Genomic DNA, 17,582 nt, shown 5'->3' on the forward strand with positions numbered 1-17,582 from the left:
GGCACTAGCAGAAACATACACTTTTTGTTAAATATGGATTTTTAAGAATATAAAAAAAGAAAATGTGTTATTTTACTTGAATTAGACAGCACACTGAAGATTAGATTTTAATAGACTGTGGGGAAAAATTAAAGTTTTCACTAAATGATGCCTCAACTTCCAAATGTATTTATATTTTCAAGTAAATGACAACTCCATTAAGTCATGCTAAATGCAAAATTTGGAACAGAGAAAAAAAAAGGTTAGATTCAAGGCCGACAAAGATTTCCTTATGATGCTAGAGTTACAAAACATCTATGTGCAAGTGAAGCCAAACTTCAGTTTAGAAAAAATACTGACATCCATGCCAAGGACATAATGTACAAATTAAGAAAAAGTACAAATTCAATTTTTACTTTTTATACATATAAGTTTCATAAAAGAAGATGCGAGTTCTAAAATGTGTTATGATTCCCCACTCAGCATATGACCGTCCTTGTCTGAAGGATGTCACTAACTGATAGAGAACAAACTTAAAAAACAACAAATGGTCTAGTAGCACTTTACAGACTAACAAAACATGTAGATGGTATCATGAGTTTTTCAGTTTCCATAAGCTTACGGAACTTGTTAAAATGTAGCAACAGCTCATATCATTATCATCACATACCTCTGGCTTATGTGCAATTTAAAGATTTTGTCCCTTGTCAAAAAATGAATGCAGTAAACATTTCAAAGGCATTTTCATCAACAAATGCACTGCATTATTACTAATTAATGCTGCAGACACTGCAAGAAAATTGCTCACATAAACTAGAAAGTTCTGTTGATCCACACTCATACATTATAAAAAGTCTGGATGTCATTCATCATTTTCTTTATTTTATGGTAAAATGTTCAGTATTAAACAAATTAAAATGCCTTATATTTTAAATAAATGAATATATGGCATAAAGTTATTCCCTCCAGAACTTATATTATATACATTAAAGAAAAATAAAAGACATGGTGAAATCCTTACTAGTAAAATGCTTAATATTTTATTGGAGTGCAACAGCGTTTTTTCCCCGAACTTGCAAATTAAGCTACATTTTTGCATTGATGATGTTATTTTCTTTGGCTGAATTTATTTAAAATGTTTTGGAAGTTTGTGTCAGAATCCAGCCATTAGTATTGCTGACTGCTGTATGGAATCAATTTGCTGCAACACAGAAATACCAGCTGTTACAGTATGTCCTGAGAGGGATTACCGAATATTCTTAAATTGAAGTTCAATCCATCTTTCCATAAAAATTAGAACCAAAAGCCAGGAACGTAACAGCAGTATCAAGTGCACCTGAGGCATTTACAATACCCAACAGGACTGTTACAACCAGCCTTTAAAAAGGGCTTATTTTTGAAATTTCATTATTCCAGTTGTACCTTGCTTCTATATATCACACTGTATCAGATTCTTCTGGCATCTACCATGTGGAAACAGTGAAATATGTGAAGTCCTGTGATATGTTGTTGAATTTCCACCAGGCCCTTAGTCACCTCTCAGGCTCCTGTAGTACTTCTGACATCTAGTGGTTACATAGAGAGGTGCATTCATTTATATAAGGCTATTAAGTATGACTACAAAACGCAACTCCAATCCTGTATTAACAAAAAATGTTTTTTCCTCTTTATAAAAAATACATTCAGAAGCTATTATAATGGATTTATAAGGAGAAATTCCCTACTTTGGCTAAAATAATTTTATTTCTCTTTTCATATCTTTCTGTAATTATATTAAGGGTTTCCATTACAATCCCTCTATTTCTAGGTATTTCCAGTTAAAAGGAATTACGATTTTGAAAGGTTTTGTCCTAACTTTCAATTAATCTTACACACTATAAAAGCATGTTCACCAGTTTAGAAACTTCATATAATTAGGTCCACATACCAACCTTACAAACATATGTGTAGTAACTTAACCTGGCACCAAATCCTCTGGTTAAAAATGTCAAGGAGTGTATCACAAGCCTCCAGGGAGCAACTTTCAAAGCTGAATAATCCTAAAATGATAGTTCTCTGAGGAACTAGAAGTACATACTGTAAATATAGATGTAAAAAAAGAACAGAGGACCCCAATGGATTGATAGATATTGTAAAAGCGACCAACAGACAAGCGGGGGGAAATGATCATACTCTCATTCACTCTTACATCCAGTGTAAAGGCACTGGGAAGACTGAGCCAGATTCAATACAACAAAAAAAGGAGGAATAAAAAACTGGAAACATTTACAAGGAAAGGAGACCTATATTTTGTATACTTTTCTTTAATGAAAAGAAAACTCCAGAACAAACACTGCACCTTATACTAAAATGCTCCATATCTTACCATAACTCACAAGTTGGCAGATTGGGTCTCAAATATGCCTTTCTATGGGTCGCTCAATCAGCCAGGAAATGGGGATGTGGCCTAAAAGGCTATCTTTTTCTCCTTATATTGTGGTCCCCATGAACTGTGGAGTATTTAAGTTGTGAAAGTTAGTGCATTGTTGAATTATTCAATAATTTTCACAATTTACTGAGTACAAATGGACTTTCTTTGTATTTTTAACTAATGAACTGAAGGATTTGAAATCTGGCAATTGTTATAAGAGAGGTTTGCCAAAGAAAACTAAAAAGCAGGTTTTTGATAAACAGAATTCTTAATTGACTTGCTCTTCTAAAGAATGTTACTGGAATGAGGAACATGACCTTAAATTCCAAAAAGCACCCAATTTGATATTTCATGTGGGGTCAGGAAAATCTGAAAGCCACTAAGTCTTGTTCACTGTGGAACCTCAGCTAAATGAAGTGTGATAAATTACTAGAGACATGGATACAGGTCTCCAAACATATTCAGTACAGGAAATTGCCAAAGGAAATTTCCTGGAAATAGGAGCGTTGGCCTTCAGTGGATCTGGATTTAAAGTGGTAGTCTCATAGTTTGGAAGTTATAACTATGAGCTATATTGCTTTCTTTATCTTTTTTGGGAATGTTTCCACCTAATAAGTATTCGGTTTCCAGTGAAAATTACAGATCAATATTGATTTCACATAGATGTGGCCCCAGGAGCATGGGCACAGTAACTAGTGGAATGTTTCTGGAATTTCCGCACAGAGTAAGTAGGACACAGATGAGGTACAACCTCAAAGTCAGATCCTTAGCAAGGAGAAATGTGTGAAGGATACCATGGAATATAAAAGAACAATGGAACCTTGTTACGTAAATACTGTGTTACACAAAAAATGGGTCTCTGGAATGCCTACCCATTGTATAAATAGATACACCGAGGAATAGAATGTTCTCCCTAAACTCCAAAGCCAAATTAATGGAGAAGTGGTAAATTGAACCAAATGGCTTGATATTCTCCTACATTTGGCTCCACAGAGTAGAACACTAAAAACTTGTGTGTAATTTTTAGGATAACTGACCGTTATTTTTTGTTTTGTTTATGTTACGTATTTTTTTGGCTCATGCTGGGAGCTTTGGATGTAACCACATTAACTAACCTGCTTTGAGAATAGTAGCAGAGTCTTAGTCCAGCTGAAGAGCCCAAACTGATCTGTTTAACCAGAACATTCCATTGGTTGGCTTTAAAGTTGATGGGTTTGAGGGGATTTCTTTAGGGACTAATCAAGTTAAAATATTCACACATCTGAACTTTTTGTAACTTTTTAGTATAGCCTTGTAGCTGACATTTTTCTTCTTAGAAAACCCATGTGGTTTCATAATCAAAAAAGGAGTATTTTTATTCCTTCATAGTTACAGGGAATCTTTACTACCAAAGATGGTAAAGGGGAAGATCATAAAGGCTGCAAATATTCTGCAAGTAGAGACAGGGCATGGGAGAAGACAGATTTCAAGAAATGAGACATCAGAGATGGACCCTTAATTAGCATGATGTAAGATTTCTTTAAAAAAAAATGTTTAGCTATATTATCAACAACAGTTACATCAGTGAAACTGAGGAGGCATAAAAGATGTTAACACAGAGGTAAGAGAAACCTTGCCCTTACAGACCTTCCATTATTACTCAGCCCTCCTCTACCTCTTTGACTGCACCCAAACTATCCACTAATAACATGCATCCTCATCCTGTTTCATTCTCCAGTGGTTTCTATTGTCTTACATGAAATTCCTGTGCAAAGACCACTATTCTACAGCCTGTTCACAAAGTCACCATCCTCTTAAGTATTTTCTCAACACTCACTTTAACAGTAGTGTAAAAATAGTGATTTTTCCTCTAGTATAAAAAAGGCAAATGCTGCAAAGACGCAGTAATATCCGAATTGAGCAGCTGGGAATATTATTGCAACTTCTATCCTATACCTCTTCTAGCCCCTTTTATTTATAACCTACGTCTTTGGGGCAGGAACCCTAGCTTTAATACTTCACGTTCTTTACAGACACTGCTCAACTAACATTTTGGGAAACTCCAAATATTATGTAGGTGAAATCATAAGTCTCCAAATAATGAATTGCTTTATATATCATGCGAAGTAAAACCTAGACCACTGGTACTGATGTGCAAAGTCTTCAATTTCTAGACATTCTCCCAAGCCCTAGGGTCGCTAGGTGTCCAGTTTTCAAATGGAAAGTGTAGTCAAAAAGAGACCTATGCAGTGTCCAGTTGGTATTGCGGATCGGACACGAGAAGTAACTGAAATCTTCCTTTGTTGCTGGGAAGGCAGGAAGAGCAGTTGCTGCTACTGAAGGAGGAGGGATCCTGACAGCACACAGCATTTTAGGAACAGCACCAGTAGCTAGGCTCTCCAAACTTGACAATCTGTTCTGTATTGACATCTTCCCAGGGCCTCAGCTCTCTCTAGTGATCAACCTCTCTCCTTTCCTATTTTGCCATGCCCAGATGGGTCAGACTGGAAGCTCCGCATCAGCTCCTCTCAGCCCAACACTGCAGGAAGCATGTGAGTCCAGGAGAGGGTAGAGCAACTGACTTTGAAGGGAGAGGGTGAGGGAAGAAGTGAGTGATTGGGGTGGGAGCTACATAGTTTACAGTTTTGAAAAACTGTAAAGTTCCAGGCCTACCCTGCCCTTTCCCTACAGCAAGCTTAGCACTTGTAGAAGATACTGAATACTAAACTTTTAGAATTCTTTTTCAAATATTTTGAGCACCTACTTGTCGCACTGACTTCCACTGGAGTCGTGGGTGCTCAAAAGGTTTGACAAAATTTCAGACCTTTAATTTAATCAAAAAAGAGGTGCATCACAGGCACTGGCATCAAATTTCTCTAACACGGCTCTGTAAGTGTGCTTTAACTCTAATCTGGAAAGTACACCAGTAGGGATGAGATAATGCTGTTTCTGTGACTAGTAACTCATTGGGCCCTCTGTTTGTACTTCCACAGGTATTATCATTTATATAGACACTTACTTATTAAGAATTGGATTGACACATACACTTCCTTTCATATAGGCTACAGAAACTTTGTTCAGCAGGGAAGTTTAACCACTTTAAACCTGTAGTCTAGAATGAAAGATTGGTTCCTGACCCTTCCCATACCTTTCTCATGGATTAGTGAAGTACCTATCATCTGAATTTACTATTTGGTGGTTTATATATTACTTGAGCTAACTTCATGGTAACTCACTGCTTGCTCCAACTATTTAGAAAAAAGAAAATAACTCAGTTCTGCATAAATTAGACTCTAAGGTCCTGATGTGGGCCCTTCAGTGCTGGGACTCAGAGCAGCAACAAGAGCCCAACAGCAGAACAGTCAGACCCAACATTGATGGCTTGCCTCTAGATGAGATCTGGCAGTGGGTGATCTTCAGGCCATTATTTGTATGAGGCCCACGGCAACCTCAAAGGTGTCCTCCACCTGAAGCTTCGGAGAGTCCAGAGCCACAGGACGTGACTCTCGTGGGGTTGTGGTACCCTGCAGCGCCAGTGCAGAGGATCCTTCCTGTGTGGTACCGAAGGCTGATGATGGCACAGTGGAAGCTGAAGCCAGTGGTACTCTCTTTGCTGGTTTGTGGCATCTGGCAGGTGAACAGGAGCTGTGCCAGATTTTGGAGCTAGAGAGCACCACTGCTGAGACTGCCACACCAAGTCTTCTCAGTAGAGGCAAGACCCAGTGCTGAACGCCGAAATGGTAACTCCACAAGGAACTGCTTGAGACAAAGGTCTTCCTTGTATGTGGTTTGAAAGACTTGCAATTCCTGCACTTGCCTGACTGGTGAGTCTCCTGCAGACTCCACAGACACAAGTTGTAGATGTCACCAGTGGGCATAGGGTTAACACAGGAACTGCAGGGCTTGAACCCCTAAGACTTGATCATGCCCTAAATTTCAGGGGAAACACAGGTGGAACGGGGAAGACCCCCCCCCACACACACACACACTGCGAATAAACACTAAACTAACTAGGACTAACTACAAACTGCAAACAACTGCAAGTAACAGAGCAAACTAACCACAGAAATACTAGGGACACGTGGAAAGCTTGTGATGTGAGAGAGCCACAGTTGCAACAACCATTACTGGTGGTAGGAAGGAACTGAAGGGCAGTCAGGCTGGCAGAGTCAAATATAGAGTGCCACACTGGCGCTGCAGCCAATCTAATGGGTAGTTACTAAGATAAAACTTTTTAATAGCTATGCATGCAGCACATGCACACCCAACTGGGACGGATATGAACCTCTGATTCAGACTTTAGTAACTAATGAGGCTTGATCCTTGTCCCACTGAGGTCAGAGGCAAAACTCCAATAGAAATCAAAGCAGGATTGATCCTATGCTTAAGTAGTTTATTTAAATACTTAATATTTTATTGAAATTAAGTTTAGGATATCAAGTTAGTAGAATATTTTTTTACATATTATACTGTTTCACTTCAAACTAACACATGCACATATTTTGCCTATCGGCCAGATAACTAGATTCATGCTGATAATCGAAATCCCAGTAGCTAAAGTTCAGAAGTGTCCCATACAATGAGGTTTAACAGTTATTTCGAGAGAAGGGTTTTCTCTCAAAATAACACTGCTACATGGGGTGTTTTATTTCGCAATAATGCGATTTCAAAATGGTGGCTGGATGCGATATTTAAATCCCGCGCTTCATTAGCAATTTCGGTACACTACATTTGCATCCCTATCTCAAGATAGGGAGCAAGTGTAGATATACCCTTAGAGAGTAACAAATGTTAATATCATGAGCTTTAGTGGGTAAAATCCACTTCATCAGTTGAGTTGGAGTACAAATTACTGAAATCAGAGTATGTAACAGCAAAGGTTGTTACTTGTCAAATATCAGTGTTAATTATGCTAATTGAGTCAGACTGGATGCGTCTCATTCATCGCTTTGGATGTGTAAATAATGATTAAAGGCAGGGGAAATTGCCTTTTAATATCTTTATTCGAGCCCAAGTTGACTCTGTTGAACTTGTAAATGAATTCTAGTTCAGCAGTCTCCTTCTGTAATTTGGTTTTAAAATTGCTTTGTATTAGAATGGCTAATTTTTAAATTTATTACTGAATGTTCAATTAGGTTAACATGTTCCCCTAAAAATTTGTGTGTTACCATTTCTGATGTGTGATTTGCGTCCATTAATCCTTTGATGCAAAGACTATCTGGCTTGGCCAAAATGCATGGCAGAGGGGCATTACTGGCACTTGATGGAATATATTACAAGAGGATGTGCTTTTTTATGAAACCCTCAGGCTACATCTAGACTACAGGCTTCTTGCGCAAGAATCTTTTTTCAGAAGAGATCTTCCAAAAAATCTTCTTGTGCAACAGCGCACCCACACACTCATTGGATGCTCTCTTGCATAAAAGGCAACCTGGAACCAGTTCAGGCTGGGCTTTAGGTCTCCAGTTGCTTCCGAGTGCTGGTGACGAAGCCCTTGCAGAGACATGCACTTAAAGGGACCCCCCCCCCCCCCCCAGACAGCCATTTCTCTGCTGCTGCTGTGTGCTTGCTACCTCTTCCAGGGACAGCAAAGCTCTTGCAGTGCCTGCTGTGATTGCCCTGTTCTTTTTTGGACACCGCAGCTTTATTCTTTTGGGTCATGGAGCCGGAGCTGCCCCTGGGCATGTGATGGCCCCATACAGCCATGCTACAGTTTCTGCAGCACTTACTGCCAGCTGTCTTCGTGGTCCTGCAGGACCTGGGCCCCGAACTCATTCTGGGGTCCCTCTCCATGTCAGTGGCTGTTCCACTCTGGCTACCACACCCCATTGTGGAGAGAAGGTTCTGAAGGCTTGAAACCAGTTTGGACTGGCGGGACCAGCTGGTCATGGACTGGACTGGACAACCAGCAGCAGCTCAACAACTTCTGAATGTGGAAGGCCACATTTCTAGAACTCTGTGCCTGGATCACCCCTGCCCTCCAGAGATGCAACATCCACCTGCGACCCTCCATCCCCATGGAAAAGCGGGTCACAAGTGCACTCTGGTAGCTGGCCACCCCCGACGGCTATCAGTCGGTGGACAACCAGTTTGGAGTGGGGAAGTCCACTGTCGGGACTCTCCTCATGGAGATAAGGCACTGGAGTACTGCAGTCCCTGCACGGGGGCAGGGGGCAGGAGAGAGTGTTGGATAAGGGGGACCCTTGGAAGAGGGGACTGTGGGGGTGGAGTGGGGAGTCCTGTCCCCAGGGGCTTGTGCCATCCTGCCCTCACACAGACCTGCTGCTGGGGAGGGGAGGGGGGAGCGACCTCATAGGAGGTGGCTCCTTGGGTGTTTGGGGCAGGCAGGTGAGGGGAGCTGAGCGGCCACCTCCCAAGGGCTCAGGCACCCCCCTCTCATTCTCTGTTTTGTATGTTTGTCTCCTTCTGCAGGTGGCGAGGGCCATCAACTCCCTCCTACTGAGGAGGGAAATCCGTATGGGAGACCTGTACGCGACTGTGGCCGGATTTCCTGCCCTGGGGTTCCCAAACTGCGGAAGAGTGATCAATGGGTCTCACATCTCCATCCGCACACCACACCATCGAGCCGCCCAGTACATAAATCAAAAGGGCTTCTTTTCCTTTCTCCTGCAGGCTTTGATTGACCATCGGGGTCAATTTACCAACATTTTTGTCGGGTGGTCGGGCAGAGCACACTACGCCTGTGTATTCAAGAACTGTACCGTAAGGGTGCTGCTCTCTGTCCAACTGCCTGCCACAAGGCTTGTCTAGGGTGCCTGCAGCTTTAAGAGGGCCAGGAGACAGGAACTATAAAGTCCTGCTTAATTTGGACAAAGTGGCCACCGGGGCACCTGAGTTATTTCCTGGATGCCTCTTTTTCCACAAACAATACCCTCCTCCCCATCCACACACGCTTTTTAGCAAAAGAGCTCTTTTGCAAAAAGACTTCTTCCTTGTAGAATGAGGATTACCAATCGTGGAAAAAAGACCTCTGTTCTTTCGATTTACTTGCAAAAAGAATGAGCTTGCAGTGTGGATGTAACTCAAGTTGTGTCAGAAAAGCAGCCGTTTTTCTGACAAAACTCTGTAGTCTAGACATACCCTCATGTTGTAGCTTATGGGGTTAGGTCTTATGATGGACAGAATGGGAAAATGGGGCTTGCTGCAAAGGTAGGCTCCTGGGTGTGTATATCTGTGATGTAGGATGTAGCTGCTAGTAAGTAATTGCTTAAGTTTCGAGGGCTGTCTGTAGATGAGGATTGGCCAGTCTCCCAAAGTCTGTGAGAGTGGGACCTTGTTGGGCCTGTCTTGAAGAAGCAGATTCCTGGATTCTCGTCTGGCTCTGTCAATCTGTTTCTTCATATCCCTTGGTCGGTATTTCAGTTGTAAGAATGCCCGATAAAGATCCTGTAGGTATTTATCCCTGGCTTTGGGATTGGAGTAGATCGAGTTGTATCCTAGGGCTTAGCTGTAGACAAATGATTGTGTGATGTGTACTGGATGGAAGCTAGAGGCATGTAGGTAAGAACAGTAGTCAGTAGGTTTCTGGTATAGGTTGGTGATTCTGCAACTATCATTTATTTATGTTGTACTGTCAAGGAAGTGAATCTCTTGTGTGGACTGGTCCAGGCTGAGGTTGTATTTACACATCAAAAGCTTTGACTAGGACACATCCAGCCTGACTCAATTAGTGTCATTAACACTGGTTCTACAATTGACAAGTAACTGCTTTTGCTGTTATGTTTACTCTAGATTTTCCACTCCAACTCATCTGATGAAGTGAGTTTTACCCACAAAAGCTCACGATACAATATATTTGTTAGTCTCTAAGGTGCCACAGGATTGCTCATTGTTTTAAAGTTATAAACTAACACAACTACCCCTCTGAGACTTGTTACTTATTTAGCTAAACCAGTCATATTTGAAAGCTTCAGGGGGTAGCCGAGTTAGTCTGTACAGGATAAACTTAAAAACAACAAAAGGTCTGGTAGCACTTTATAGAATAACAAAACATGTAGATGGTATCATGAGCTTTTGTGAGCACAGTCCACTTATTCAGATGACCCGAGTTATGAGTTTAGGATGTACAGAATAAATAGGGGAGAAGGGAAAGGGGGGAAGGATAAATAGGGGAGAAGGGAAAGGGGGGGAAGAATAAAGAGAAGGGGGCAGAAAACAAGGAGCAGACGTGAATTTTTGCTTTCATTGGAAAATGGAAGTGGAAACCTGAACAAAATCCTGTCTGTAATTTAAGTTTAGGAGGGAAAAGTATATTTTTATATTAAACCACATCTTCCCTACTCTAAAAAAATTCTAGATACAATTTTTATTTTTAAAAAAGTATGCTATAGCAATGGTTTCTGAAACTTAAAATTTGCATAGACAATCAAGCAAAAAAATCTAGCTTTCACTTAGCTTGACAAAACTGTTTTGAACTAATGAGAATACTTAGCAGTGCCTCGAGCATGCACAACAATGTACTTAAGTCTGCAGGTGCACAGAAAACAGAACTCCTATGCACAAACACAGAGTTGGTGACAGTAAGCATGCACTTGTTCATTTCAGAACATATAAGCTTTGAAAGCCAAATGCACTCTGTGGCATTAACTTCTGTTTGTTTTCTTTTTTTAAATGTGTTGAACAACAGGGGAGGGACACAGAGCTTGTATCTTTTGTATGTTAAGCACATTGCACATGAGAGGCTCCTTGCATTCCTCCATTCTCCCCAGGTTCTACTCTCCCATGCACCTTATTTCAGAGTTCTGGTCAGAAGCCCAGGCCATTTCCCTCTTTGACTATATAAATGAGTCCAGATTCCGGCTTTACCTTTAATAACTTCTTGCATGGGGCAACTTTATTAAATAATAACCCATCAACTAATAAATAAATACAGTAGAACCTCAGTTACAGAAATGTCAGGAATGGTAGCTGTTCGTAACTCAAACTCTGAACAAGCCCTTATGGATTTCAGCCACAGGGGATGAGGGGATTGGCAGTGCTGCTACAGTGGGAGGGGAGGGTCTAAGCTCTGTGCTGGGAGGGTTCTCTGACCCTCGGTGCACCAGGAATCCAGATGGGGAGTTCAGGGCTGTTGCCTTATGGGAGCAAGACCTGGGGGAAATACCAGGGCTCATGGCTTCAGCCCCATGGCTCTGCTCCTGGTATCAGCCTTGAAGGAGGCACCAGTCTCCCCACAGCTCCACTTGGAGTTTCAGACCAGGGATGGGGCCACATCAGGGCATGGGGCTTCAGCTATAGGAGAAAAGTGCTGGGGTTCAAATCAGAAGCAAAACTACAGGGAGACCTGGTGTTGTTCCCCTCCCCAGCTGAAACAAAGAATGGAGCCATGAAACAAAGAATGCGACCCAGTGACTTCTGCAGGGTTGAAGCTGGCAACAGATGTGGAGCTGAAGCCCTGAACCCCAGTTCTTCTATAAGACAGAAGCTCAGAGCCCCCCGGCAACTGAACGGTCAAAGGCCCTGAATCCCACCCCCAAGCTCTGACTTCCTCTCCAAAGATGCGGCCTGTGTTCCCTGTAAGCCATGCACTTGTGCAGCCACTCAGGAGAGTGTTTGTTATACTCACCGCTTAATGCATTATTTTATGTTCCAATGTGGATTATGAACACACAGAAGGATACGGAAAGAGTCCAAGTTCATGTTGCTGTTGGAAACTTAATTGTTTACAATTTCTCAATTTTGCCATTTTAACTGGGTGAACAATGTGGTATTGATACTGTTTTGGCATTTAGTACAAAAATGGTCCTTCAAAGTATTTTTTCCTTACTTTGTCTGAAACTGAATAAATCAAAGCTAAGCAGTTTAATAACGAACCTTTAATATGAAAAACCTGAAATATCAAAAATGTAAGACAGGAATAAATTAATGCCAATGAAAAAAGGAAAAATAGAAAAAAAGTAGGAAAAAGAGTCTGACCAAACAATTTTACTCTGAGATAATACGTTTGATCAATACAGATAACTGCATATGTGTAATATAGTATAGGTGCAGCCATATCCGTCCAAATGTATTAGAGAGACTAGGTAGTTAACGAAATATGTTTTATTGCACCAACTTCTGTTAAGAGACAAGCTTCCATGCCCCAAAAAGGATTTCAAAGTAGAGCTCTGCGGGGTTCAAAAAGGTACAGGCAGTCCCCGGGTTACGTACAAGATAGGGACTGTAGGTTTGTTCTTAAGTTGAATCTGTATGTAAGTCGGAACTGGCGTCTAGATTCAGCTGCTGCTGAAACTGATCAGTTTCAACAGCGGCTGAATCTGGACGCCAGTTCTGACTTACATACAGATTCAACTTAAGAACCCCAGGCATCCCCAAGTCAGCTGCTGCTGAAACTGATCAGCGGCTGATTACAGGAAGGCAGGGGCTTCCCGTAGTCAGCCACTGGTCAGTTTCAGCAGCGGCTGACTTGGGGACGCCTGGAGCAGAGCAGCTGGGGTGCTGCTGGGTTGGTCCAGTAGCGCCGCCGCTCCTCGGCGCTACTGGACCAACCCAGCAGCACCCAAGCTGCTCTGCCCCAGGCGTCCTGATTCAGCCGCTGCTGAATCTGACCAGCAGTGGCTGAATCAGGACGCCTGGGGCAGAACAGCTGGGGTGCTGCCCGGTTGGTCCAGTAGCGCCCAGAGCGGCGCTACAGGACCAACTGGCAGCGCCCCAGCTGCTGTACCACAGGTGTCCGGAGCAAAGCCGCGGAGCACGGGGGCAGTGGGACAGCCCAGACGCGCCGAGGCTGTCCTGCTGCCCTCGGGCTCCATGGCTTTGCTCTGCTTTGCCCCCCCCCCCAGTCCTCCTGGTCTGCAGACCAAGGAGATGGGGGGGGGGGGGGGCAAAGCAGAGCCAAGCCGCGGAGGATGCGGCCAGCTGACAGCCCAGACGTCTGGGCTGTCAGCTGACCGCGCGCTCCGCGGCTTGGCTCTGCTTTGCCCCCCCCCCAGTCCCCCTGGTCTGCAGACCAGGGGGATGGGGGGGGCAAAGCAGAGCCAAGCAGAGCCAAGCCGCGGAGCGCGTGATCAGCTGACAGCCCAGATGCATCTGGGCTGTCAGCTGGCAGGGCGCTCCGCGGCTTGGCTCTGCTTTGCCCCCCCCGCCCCCGTCCCCCTGGTCTGCAGACCAGGGGGACGGGGGGGCAAAGCAGAGCCAAGCCTGGGAGCGCGTGGGCAGCGGACAGCCCTGTCCGCTGCCCACGTGTTCCGCCGCTTTGCTTCCTCTCCCTGGTCTGCTGGAGACCAGGGAGAGGAACGGCCCCGTTCGTAACTGCGGATCCGACATAAGTCGGATCCGCGTAACTCGGGGACTGCCTGTAGTACCTCACCTACTTAGTGTTACCAATCCTCCAGAATTGGTCTAGAGTTTCCCAGAATTGGCATCCTAGCATCTCCTGGTGACTATTAAAAGCAATCCTGGAGATTTTAACAGGATCTTTTAAGAAAATTACCTTCTATCATGTGGAGGGGGGGACATCTGGAATAGCTTCAATCAGAGTTGGCACTAGGTTCAAGTCCCATGGACTTACTGGGTCCTGACAAAAGGGAATAAATTGTGGAGGTCCTTTTGAAAGCACTTGACAGAAGGGTGTGTGAAGATTGAGTGCCCTTGTATCGGAGCATGAAGAGCAGAAATAGCGGCAAGGTGCACCCTTATAGAGCTTATCGAGAGGCCTGCGTTGTGTATTTCTAATAGGTACTATAAGCTATGTGATATTCCTGTGTGCATGGATTCATAGGTATGGGTTGCATACCAGGTCGTGAAACTCTTCCTTTTTTGGATATAAGCCTTTCTGGAGTTTTCAAGGATGAGCTGAATTGCTTCCAGGAAGGATCTTTCCAAGTTGCTTAACCAGTTAACATCCATGCCTGGAGATGTAGCATGTGGATGGCAGGATGGGAAATCTGGCCATTCCTCTGTGTGAGGAGAGACAAGACCAGTGGGAATCGGTGTGGTGGATGGTCGATCGTTTGTAACAGGTAATGGTACCATGTCTGTCTGGGCCAGTTAGGTGATGTTAGTATCACTTTGGCTCCGTCCTGTCTGATCTTGAGTATCACCTGCTGTATGAGGGGAAAATGGCAGGCATGTGTATGCAAGGTGAGCTGTCCATTGTATGCTGAAGGCATCCCCCAGCGAATGGGGGCCTATGCCTGCTCTGGAGCAATATAGAGGGCAGTGAGCATTCCTGTGAGTAGCTAATAGATCCACCACTGGGAACCCCTATTTCTTGAATAGATGGATAAGCACTGATCGATTTATCTCCCACTCATGATTCTGTGGGAACTGTCCGCTTAAACTGTCCGCTGGTGTGTTGTCTTTGCCTGAAAGGTAAGCTGTGACAAGACGTATGTTTTGCATGATGCACCATTCCCAGAGGCACATAGCTGGTAAGAGTGTGCTCCTCCCTGCCTGTTGATATAGTACATCATGGTGACACTGTCTGTCAGAATCTGGACTGTTTTGTTCCGGATTAGGAGAAGAAAATGCATGCATGTGTTTCTTACTGTCTTGAGTTCCAATAAGTTTATGTGGCATCTGGTTTCATCACAGGTCCATTGACCTTGGACCACCTTGTGATTCATGTGCGGTCCCCATCCTAGGAGTGAAGCATCTGTTTTCGTGACTGACTGTACACTGCATTGGAATGGCACTCCCACATACAAGTTGTCGTGTACTGTCCACCATGTTAAGGAGGATTTTATCTTGCTAAGTATGGAGAGGCATTTGTTTAATGAATGGGTTTGTGACCGATAGACTCTGCGTAGCCAGGCCTGTAGTGGTCTCATGCATAGTCAAACATGGGGTACTACGAACGTTACCGCAGCCATGTGTCCCAATAGTTGTAGGCATAGTCGTGCTGTTGTGATTGGGCTGGTCTGTGCTGTTATCAGGTCCTTCATGGTGAGCCATCTGTGGCGAGTTAAGTAAGCTCTGGCTTTTGTGACGCAGTCCAGAGGTGTCCATATGAACTCTAGTGTTTGTGTTGGGGCCAAAATGCACTTTGCAGTGTTTATTTGTAAGCCAAGATTTTTCAAAAAGCGTTTTCAGTACTGCGATAGCATGCTGTGCGTCTCGTTGCGTGCGGCTCGCTATTAGACAATAGCCCAGGTATGGGAATATTGAAATCTTGTTTGTGTAAATGTGTAGTGACTACTGCCAGCACTTTTGAGAATACTCTTAGGGCTGCTGAGAGTCTGAATGATAACACTCTGCACTGGAAGTGCCTGTTCTTTATTGTAAACCATAGGAACCGCCTGTGTGCTGGGTGCATCGGTATATGGAAATAAGCATCCTAAAGGTTGAGGGTAGACAGCCATGCTCTCTTTTCCAAGGCAGGTATGACAGTCGTGAGGGCAACCATCTTGAAGCGTGGGTTTCTGACAAAACGGGTGAGCTAACATAGATCCAATATTGGTCTCCAACCGCTCGACTTTTTCGTGGTGAGAAAATAGTGAGAGTAGAATCCCCTGCCCCTGTATTTTTCTGGTACCTCCTCTATAGCACTGAGGTGGAGTAGGTGTTCCGCCTCGTGAAGAAGCAGTATCTTGTGAGAGGGGTCCCTGAAAAGGGATGGAGGGGGGATGATTATGAATGGGATGCAGTATCCTGTCTTCACAATTTCCAGCACCCACTTCTCAGTGGTAATGACCGACCATGCTGTGTAAAAGCTGGCTAGTCTGATGCCAAATACTGTGGATGAGGTGGACTGCTGCCTTGAAAATTTTGGGGTTGTCAAACCCTCGACCAGGGTTTCAAAACTGTTGCCTGGATGTTGGTGGTTGTTGAGCAGAGGATTGGTCAGAGGGCTGTCTCCATCTGTTTTGTCTTGGATGTCGTCTATTGTTATATTGTCGTTGGCATTGACTAAATGGTGTGTGTCTGTATCTTTGTTGAAATGACCTGTTTTGCTTTCTTCTTGTAATAGGTACCTGAATGCCTAGAGTTCTGAGGGTGGCCCTCGAGTTCTTCAAGGTATGCAGAGAGGTGTTTGTGGACTCTGCAAAGGGCTTCGTACCTTTGCATAGGAGGTCTTCTACAGTGGACTGGACCTCTCCGGGGAACCCCAAAAGTTGAAGCCAAGAGGCCTGTCTTATTACCATGGCTGAAGCGAGTGATCTGGCGGCTGTGTCCACTGAGTCAAGCGCGGCCTGTAAGGTTGTACGGGATATTAACATGCCCTCTTTAATGTTTGCTTTAAACTGTTCTCTCTCATTGTCCAGCATCGAGTCAATAAAAGCTGTTAATTTGTCAAAGATCTTGCAGAGGAGTATGCCTTTTTTTCCCCATTGCATCTAGTCTCTTCCAGTCCTTATAGTATGGAGTTATTCATGTAGTCTGTTGTTTCCCCCTCTAATTCGCGACTTCTACCATGAGGGAATCTGGTTCCGGGTGGGGAAAAAAAAATTCTGCCCTTTTGGGTGTGACACAGTATTTTCTATCTACACGTTTTGAAGTAGGGGTGACTGTGGCCAGCTTGAGCCATATATTTTTGGCAGGGTCCATGACTGCCTCGTTCATGGGGATGGCGAGCTTTGCATGAGATGTTTGTAGACTGTTTGTGAGCTTGTGTTGTGTCTGCAGCATATCAGAGAAAGACATCTCCAAGGTGTTAGTGACCCTCTTAAAGAGGTCTTGGAATGACCTAAAATCATCGCCCATGGTTGATGGTGGGACTATGATGGTACCCTCTGGGGAGGTGGATGAATTCTGTGTGGGTGGAGAAATCTCTCTTCTTCCCCCATTTAATCCACATCTTGTTCCTGCGAGTCGAAGCTATATCGTTCTATGGCATGGCTGCTTGGCACCTGTGACCCTAGCGTTTAGCTTGTCTGCTGTGGCTGAACAAACTGTTGTTGCCTATAGGCTGCCCAGGGATCCCACTATGGCCAGTTAGGTATAACCTGGGTTGGGAACCACTGAGGGAGCTGCCATTGCTGGCTTTGTTGCTGTGCTCTATGAGAGGGATGTCGCTTTGTGACAGTTTGAGAGACAGCTCCCCTTTGTCACTGAGTGACGAGGCAACTGAGCTGGCAGGTGTGATTGAGAGGTTGCACAGTGAGGCATTTGGGGTACCGCCGGTGTCGAGGAGGTAGTGGTGAGAGGCAGGAGGCTTGTGGAGTGCAGAGTGGCATTATCGGAAATGTCAGCTGTTTGTTATGTGGAAACAGTGCCGGATATGGCTATGGTGCCAGCGGTGCAGCTTTCAGTG

The 17,582-nt window shown here is 44.0% G+C and overlaps 1 protein-coding gene across 8 annotated transcripts in view; it reads right to left on the bottom strand.

Moving 5' to 3' along the window:
• Positions 1 to 17,582, bottom strand: part of MPP7 (MAGUK p55 scaffold protein 7) — a 303,055-nt gene that overhangs the window by 235,053 nt on the left and 50,420 nt on the right. The window contains exon 2 of one of the 8 annotated variants that reach the window (XM_075922580.2): positions 1,402 to 1,544. The exons of the other annotated variants lie outside the window; for them this stretch is intronic. The gene's annotated coding sequence lies outside the window, so the exon portion shown is untranslated. The remainder of the gene's footprint in view (positions 1 to 1,401; positions 1,545 to 17,582) is intronic. 8 annotated transcript variants of the gene reach the window in all.

This window comes from Pelodiscus sinensis, chromosome 2 (assembly GCF_052426305.1).
Source record: "Pelodiscus sinensis isolate ZL-2025 chromosome 2, ASM5242630v1, whole genome shotgun sequence".
NCBI classification, from domain to species: domain Eukaryota; kingdom Metazoa; phylum Chordata; order Testudines; family Trionychidae; genus Pelodiscus; species Pelodiscus sinensis.